At 39.4% G+C, this 8,490-nt stretch overlaps 1 long non-coding RNA gene across 1 annotated transcript; it reads left to right on the top strand.

Annotated features, from left to right (window-relative positions):
• Positions 1 to 5,304: 5,304 nt before the first annotated feature.
• LOC131908580 (uncharacterized) lies at positions 5,305 to 7,496 on the top strand. The gene is made up of 3 exons (XR_009378628.1): positions 5,305 to 5,531; positions 5,664 to 5,744; positions 6,404 to 7,496. It is a non-coding gene; the product is annotated as an uncharacterized LOC131908580 (long non-coding RNA).
• Positions 7,497 to 8,490: the final 994 nt, after the last annotated feature.

Below are 8,490 nucleotides of genomic sequence, written 5' to 3'. Positions count from 1 at the left end.
GATTTAAATCTAGCTAAGATTCTTGGGATTTTGATTAGGAAAACTGTGCCTAGAATATGACTCTTTCTAGAGACCCTCAAGACAGATTTAGAGCTTAAAGAGTGGACTCATGTCTTTTCTCTGATGGGTTTTAACCTTTACAACTAAGATCACCTCCTAAGAGTTCCCTAAAGCCTGGGGTTAACTTTATCCCAAGTGGATGGTTTTACAGATGATCTCTAAAGTGGAATTCATCTGCTTAGCAGTAGGTCCTTTTGATGTTCCCAGTTCCTTTGCATTCCAGGCCTGCAAATTAGAATCTTACATTGTTCTCCAGCTAACTTACTGAGCAACCATCCATTAATAATTAAAGTAAGGATGTTCTTCATTGACAAGAGTTGTGTGGCCTTGAGTGATTAATTAACCCAAATTACTTTGCCTTTTTTTATATAGAGGAATAAAATATCATACTCTTCAATTTGGGGAGAGCGTAAGTTAAGGTACACAATAGTACTTTGAAGAGTAGCCATTGTATAGCAGCAACGTAAAAGTAGCACCTTCTATTATTTTAGTAGGACTATTAAGGGATGTAGCTTTGGAACTTTGTTTTACAAACAGGGACGCCACCTTTGTCCCGAGCCATGCTGCAAGTCTTCTGCTGGAAACAGACTAATGTGATTTTTGTATGTTCACCCTCTGGGGTGTGGCTTCTTTCTGGACCCACAAGGAGGGTACTGACAACTGTGTTCTTTGTGTGTGTTACTGGAGATTGAAGCTAGCTATGCTCCACTGATGGGAAGGAAGGTTTTCATTTCAATACAAAGCATATTCAAACAAGCTTCACCACAAAGTCAGTGGACCATGCTTTGCAGTTAGCACATTTGAATGCCTACTGAGTTTCACAGCATTGCTGGTGACTGTAGGATATCAGCCCATCACTTCATTTCTTCTCCAATGATGTGGCCAATATTTGATGCATAATATTATTACACACCCAACAGTTTAGACAAAGGAACAGATTGAGCTCGTATTAAATTCTATTATAATACTGTTTTATCATATAGATTTTGAACATTTATTCCCAACTCATGCACCTTTCAAAACATAACTGTTTTAAGAAAATTCACCACTAGGTGAATCCATAGCATAGATTTTATTCTTTCTCTTCCTCTCCCACTTTCATTTCTCATGCTTTTAAATGATTTTACTGAATTAAATGAGTCAATCTGGTTTATTCACTATTGTTGTGAATTCCCAAGGTAGGAAGAAAAATTTGTTTCTTAGAATTAAGTCGCCATCAGCTTTCTCCAGTGAGTAGAGCTATGTTTAGACTTGTGTGAGCACCTGTGAAATACCAAATTTGACTCAAGACTGTGTGATCAACTACTGGGGATGTATAAATTGGCACATTTCTATACAGTAACAAGATAATGGACAGAAAAACCTTCACATGTTCAACCCTAAGTCAACAGGTATATTTCCATCACAGAAACTAATGAAGACCAAAGATATAGACCAAAATGTATTTCAACTCAGTATTTTCAGTGGCTCCCTTGGTACATAGACAATAGTAGATGCCCAGCAAGGCAGAAGAATAAATAAGTAATAGGTGTGCTTTGCCATATCACTTTAACATCAAAACGTGAGAATCTGTAAATTTTCCATGAAAGGCAGTACTTACATAATGACAGAAATCGTATGATAGACTGATTCAGATATTGATGTCAAATATATATTTTAAGGGTATTTATATTAATTCAAAATCAATATTATTAAAAAGGCCTAGCTGGAAAATACCTATTATGCTCTTAAATAAAGGATTAAGAATCAAATCATACCTGTGTGAGGACACCACAAATGTTGAAGTGACACATATTCTCATCTTCCCTTCATAAACCCTTAATCAGAAAAAAGAACAAAGCATACTTTCTAAGAAACAGCAGAATCTTCCCTCCTTATTATCAATACATGACACTTCCCCAGGCCAAGCCACTTGATCATATCTCAGTCCTCATGTTTCTTCTACATGGTGGTATGCAAGAACAAAACCCAGATGGCTACCCTGAGTGTGACCAAGTTCTCAGGGAATGATAACAGTTAACATTTCCTAAGTAAGGCATTTTAAGCACTTTATCTCCTTAATGACCATAATCTTTACCATACTCATTCCCCTTCCAGTTTATGAAGAGCAGGTTACTTGCCCAGTCAGTTTACACTCATAGAACAGGATCTCAGACTGCACACTGTTGACTATTGCATCAATCTGTGTCTGCAATCTGTGAGCTCACTGAAATAATTCCTACGTAGATCCCAAGTTCATTCCCTTTGCCATCTCCACACCTCCCATTGTGAAGCCTCTCAAACTCATGCCTTATTTTGTTTCCCACCCCAGGGAGCTTCCTAGCACACACCTAACTTTGCCCCTAATGTCTTTTTACTTCAATTGCACACAGAATTTCTTATTGGAATATTATTGTCCTAAGAAGAAGAGTCATAATTGAGACAAAAAGAAATTGTGCTTGCTTGGTATGATCAGAGTGTGCAGACTTTTGCTTCCGTTGTTTAAACTCCACAATGAATTCTTGGTCTCAAAAATACAGCTGATCCCTCTTTCCTTCCACGTGTCACCTGTAGATCCTTCACTCCACAACAGAACCTGTTGGCATATTCTTAAAGTCAACTTAATGTACCAGTTCTATTTTGTGTTTTTATCTATTTTGTGGGATTGGGGACTGAGCACAATGCATCACACATGCTAGGCAAGTACTCCACATCTGAGACACACACTCCTAGCCCTATGCTTATCTTAACTAAATGTACCACCCCTTATAATACAGATGATTTCACATTGGATCATGACTACCAAGATCCATGGAAAGTAGCTGTGTTATTCCTGGAATACTTCATACTTTCAAAATTCAACCTAAGTATAATAAATGATATTTTAGATAAGATGAACCTTTTGATTTCAAATGAGTTGTTTCTTTTTATTTTAAAAAAAGTGTGTCTGAATAATTTGTTTAAAAATAGTGTGCCTGATTTTTTAATTTGTAAGTTCTTTATAATCTGAGCCTGTAAACAGTAGTAAAAGAAGCCAATTAAAGTGATCTATGTGAAAGTCTGGGATTTATTATATTCTTTACAATCCTCTCAATCACCAACCCATGCATACACTGACATGTGCTGAAGCATCGACCTCTGTGCGTGGGTCATAAACTGCCCACAAATAAGCAGTTCATCTCCTATAACTATAATATAACGAACAAGTTCACAGTGTGAAAATTATTTACATCAAAGAACTGATAGTTTTCCTTGGAGCTCAGACTTTGCAGAAACACCAAAGCTGCTACCTTGTAAAGACAGTGGCTTTCTTAGAGAATGAAATTTCAAATCCAGTGCAAAGAATATAACACATTTGAAAGAGACAAATAGTTTTCTTGCATGCAAAGCAGTCACATGTTTTTCTTGGGAAAATAATTGGCATATTAAAATTACAGCTCTGAATCATTTTGAAGGGTCATGCATGAGCCAAGATGCAATTGGATGTGCCTGGCTTCATTTGGGGATTGTATACTGCAAGACCTCTCTAGAGTATAAGAAAGAAAGTCCCTGTTCTCCTTTCCTATGACTGGATGCTTTGAACAAACTCTGGCCTTTATATAGGAAAAGTATTCACAAAGCATTGAAAATATATTCTCAATTAAATGCCACACATGATGGCCAATGATGGGCCCAATAAAATGGTCCATCAGGTGCAAATGTTCTGAGGAACTCAGTATGCCAAATGCCTGTGTTATGGATACAGAAGTTGGCCACGGGATGATAAGCCTGTGAGTTACCAAGAAGGGTCATTCAACAGTGATTTCCATCTGGTACCAAAAGAAAGCCAGGAGCATCAACCTCTTAACAGCAGAAAGGCTGGAGGAGGCTGTCTGCTTTGCTTCTCATCTGAAGAGTTAGTCCCAGCTGTGTACTTCCATCAGCCTTTATATACCCCAAGAGCCACCTTTAATTAGCAACAAAAACAAAAATGTTCGACACCCTCAACCATGCAGATACTTCTAATTACAACCTCTTCTTCTCACCTTCACAGTCAAGTTTCCAAGGAGAGCATATCCATTTGGTAGGTTATTTTCATATAGTCATTTGCGTGCTATATTGGCACTCCCACTCCGCAGTCAAAAATGTGAAGTCACTACTTATCATCAGGAAAATGCATGTGATTCATATGAAAACGATATCACATGAATTTCTACTCTGATCTTAATCCCAGACATGAGTATAGCATTCATTATCTTATTTATACCTATATTTTGTGAGTGATTTTCAAATCTGTGATTTTCATGACTAAAAGTATTTACTGGCGAGCTGCTATTAAGAACCCATGGTGTGGTGCCAGAGAAATGCCTCAGCAGTTAAGAGCACTGCTTGCTCTTCTAGAGGACCTGAGTTCAATTCTCAGCACTCACATGGAACTCACATCCATCTAAACCTCCCAGGAGATCTGTTGCCCTCTTTTGGCCTCTGTAGGCACAGCATGCGCATGGTATACAAACATGAACGCAGGGGAAACACCTATAAATATAAAAATAAAATATTGAAGAAGATCTCACAATGCTAACTCCTTTGCTGCTCACCTGCTCTTCAGAATAAAGACACCAGACTGAACGGAACTGGCAAAGTTAGGAAACCTCTTAAGCATGTGTGAAGTACTCAGGAACTCCAAACCGAAACCAAAAATAAGACACATTACTGTTAAGCAACCAAATCATTTTATGAATAAAAATGAAATGAAGGTGCCTGCTGTAATCTGAATAGAGACACACGAATCATTTAAGGTCCCTAGGAATGCTGGGAGAATGGATAGTTGGGGGGATTTGAAAACCATTCCTGAAAAACAAGCATGATAAACATGTGGCTTCATCATGCATGCTCTGTGGTGCAGCTTCATTCCAACACAGCTTTGATCTTTAATTTCCATACAGAAACTGTAGTATTCCAAACCTGAGCTCACTCACCCTAGCCACAGCTAGATCTAAGAGATTGTAATCAGTTTAAGACTAGTGGGGAGCACTTATTGTTGTAACTTTCCTAGAAATTTATTTGTCAAGGTATTTATGGATGTTCTTTTTATTCACCTACATAGTATAGTTATGGAGATTCCCCTTCTTGTCTGCTAAAGAGAAGTAAGATATAATTTATAGCTAATGCCCAGATACACCACACACCAGTTTTTATGTTCAGTGACCCACCATTGTTCTTTGTGGAATTTTTAGATTTGCATTATGACTTAACATCATTCCACTACTGGAAAGAGACCAGAAGAAAAAGTTTGAAAGGCAAAAGAAAAATAAAGCCTGGGAAGGATTGGGCAGAGAGAACTTATGCCCTGGTTTGGGGGAAAGTGAGAACAAAAGAAAATCACTGGTCCTCTTGTAGCCTACATTTCCTGAGGATAGAACCAACACACTATCTGCCCATTGTACTGTCATGAAGGAAAGCACAGAGAGTTGGCAGGAAAGATACAGCCACCTCTTTGGAATCCAAGTGATGTGCGAGAGGATCTTTCAATTTCTCATGATGTCATAAGTTGTGATAGTAGAACCAATTTTATAAAACAAGACTAATTAAATTTAAAAAGTCATTGACATTTTCAAAATTTCTGTCTGTTTTGCTCATTGCAGAGGAAAAACAGCGTGGTGAAAATAGAACACAAGCGGGGGATGGAAGAAGCTTTTGTAGACAGGAAGTTACCGTACTTAAAGGTAGGAGAGGCAAACATTTCTATTCACAAAGAAGATTAAAATGCTATCAAAATCTAAAATGTTTCTGGAATTATTAGTCAAAGAAGTCATCGTAATAATTATACTAAGTATGTGTGTTGGAATGAAGTATCTAGCATTAACATCATTTGCTCTAAATAATATATATTATATTTGTGTTATAAAAATACACAATTTGAATAATATGACTAAAAGGTAGAATACCTAAAAGTGAAATTACTCAGAAAAATATGGGATCCATTTTTTTTTAAATTAAGGCTCTATTAAATACTTTCTGTCGAACTAGGTGGTTTGACTTTTTGTGTTTTAATTATCTCCTTCCTGAGGTCCCATTAAAATGACATGCTACCAGAGGAGAAGGATAAGCAGTATTACCCAGCTTCAAACCCCATGACCTGCCTGCAAGACATACCGGTGAAATATTGGCACAAATGTTGGGAGTAACCAATCACGTTTTGATTGGATTTAAGCTACTTCATGAGCTGGAGCCCCTAGATGATACTGCTAAAGTGGCCAAGAATGTAAGACTATTAGATCATGGGCCTAGGAGAAAACCTACTTTAATATTCTGCTGAAGAAACATAGAGATAAAATGGCTTCTAATAACATATTGTATCTATCAGAGATGCTTTCTTTTGCAGAGATAAGACCTAACAGAGAGACCCACAACTGGACAATGTGCAGAGTAAGAGACTTAGACCCAATAGGATGTCTTCGTCATACCCCTCCCCTCAAGGCTCAGGGGCCTACGAGGAAGAAGAGGCAGAAAGATTGTAAGAGTCAGAGATGATGAATGACTCTAAGAAAATAGTTTCTTCTAGAAACAACAGGATTGGTGCACATATGAACTAACAGAGACTGGCAGCAAGCGCAAGACCTGCATTTGTTCAAGCCAGACAGAGTTCCAGCAAGGAGAAGGGGAAGTGGATATGGAATTCTGACCCTAACCAAGAAGCAACTGAGTCCCACTAGCAAAGGGAAAATCATTTTTCTCCGATGAGTGTCATTAGGTATATCAACTGCACTCCAGGGCAGGCCCCATGCCCGGGAGCAGTGAATGGGCCGACACAAAATGAATTCCTTGTGTGTGTGTGTGTGTGTGTGTGTGTGTGTGTGTGTGTGTGTGTGTATACACTTTTTGTCTTGTTTGGTTATCTTTTACTTGTGTGTTTTGCTTTTTGTGGGGTTTTGTTTGTTTTCGATGTCTGATTTAGTTTGATTTCTGAAAGAGAAAAAGAACATAGAGTTGGTGGATAGGAAAGTGAGTATTGCATCTGCTAGTGATGACCAGAGCCAAGGAACTGAAATCAAATTTGAAATTCAGCAGAACCAGGGGACTCAAGGCTATGCTGCTCAAGAGCACTTTACTGGCATTCTGTAGAGCTTTTGTTCCAGATAGCTCAGAGTTCAAAGCAGGGACAGAGAAACCATGAAAAAACATACACAGTTTTTCTCATCACTGTCATCAGATGTGCTCAGGAGACAGACAGTCTCATGGCTGAATGGGGAACGTTTCCATAATGTCCTTGAATACTGAGCTAGAGGAAGGATACATCTTGCCCGTGGCATCCCTTAGGCAGTTGGGGCCATTCCTCCCAGGGGAGTAAATAAGGTTTTATGGGAGTAGAATTCACCTAGCAGGATAGTATTGGAAAGTCTATTATATGCAGACTACAGGTGGGGAGGATCTGGGAGGAAATGGGGAAGAGGGGAAACATGATCAAAATCCATGAAAAAAAAATGTAATAAAATAAAGCTTTTTATTTTCAGTTTTAGAAGAATATTAAAAATAATGCTTTAATTTTGTAAATTCAAAGAGAAAGCATGGCACAGCAATCTTCAGATGAGATCGGTCCACTGAGTTTGGAGGAAAGGAAGTGGGAGGGGAAGTGGATGCTGATGGACTTCGGAAAGCCATCCACACATCAGGGCACTGGTCTCAGCTCTCTCACTAAGAGGGCCAGGGAGCTGTGGGGCTCTGGACACAGGTGGCTGGATGTCTTCAGGGAGAGTGCTGGGTTGCCTAGACCCACCTACCATCCGGAGTTCTATGGACTGAATTTCTTCTCTTGCCATCATTCTTCCCTATTTCTTCTCTGATTATTTTCATCCTCCTTCAGCCCTGGGGCTGAACCTCATGGGCAGCATCATCACATTTTACCTTCTAGAACCCATTTGAATTTGGCTAAAGGAGGCATTCTCAGGAAACTAAGGATTAGAGCAGAGAAAGAGGTTGGGGTGTTCATTCCCGTATCTCGCTGTGACTTCTGTTTGGTACAGCCCTTCACAGCCATATGGATCATGCACGCAAGAAGCTCCAAAAACTTGCTCTTTTAGTTCCTATGGCAGGGACAGCTTTCGACTATGCTGGCCCTGGGAGGCTCCATCCTCCCTCAACCCTGCCAGACATTAGACCCTCTTTGGTAAAAGGCATCAAATGAGCCTTTTGGATCTCACTGCCGCCCTGGCAGATTGAGCTCAGGAAGGAACACTACCCACTTACCCACCAACTCAGAAGTCTGGAAGCTTGGTGGGCTGGGGAGTTAGGACCGCAGACAATTTAAAGGAAGAAATGATTTATTTTGTCTCAGGGTTTCAGAATTCTTAACCCATTGTCTTTGGCTCTGTGGCAAAAGAGGAGAGAACATGGAGAGTGTCAGAACAAGAAGGGGGAAGGGTAAGGAAAATGATGAGGTAGTGACGTCAGCCACCAGAGCAAAGGACTTGC

Source organism: Peromyscus eremicus, chromosome 4 (assembly GCF_949786415.1).
Source record: "Peromyscus eremicus chromosome 4, PerEre_H2_v1, whole genome shotgun sequence".
NCBI lineage: Eukaryota > Metazoa > Chordata > Mammalia > Rodentia > Cricetidae > Peromyscus > Peromyscus eremicus.
This window is presented reverse-complemented; position numbering and strand designations above follow the sequence as displayed.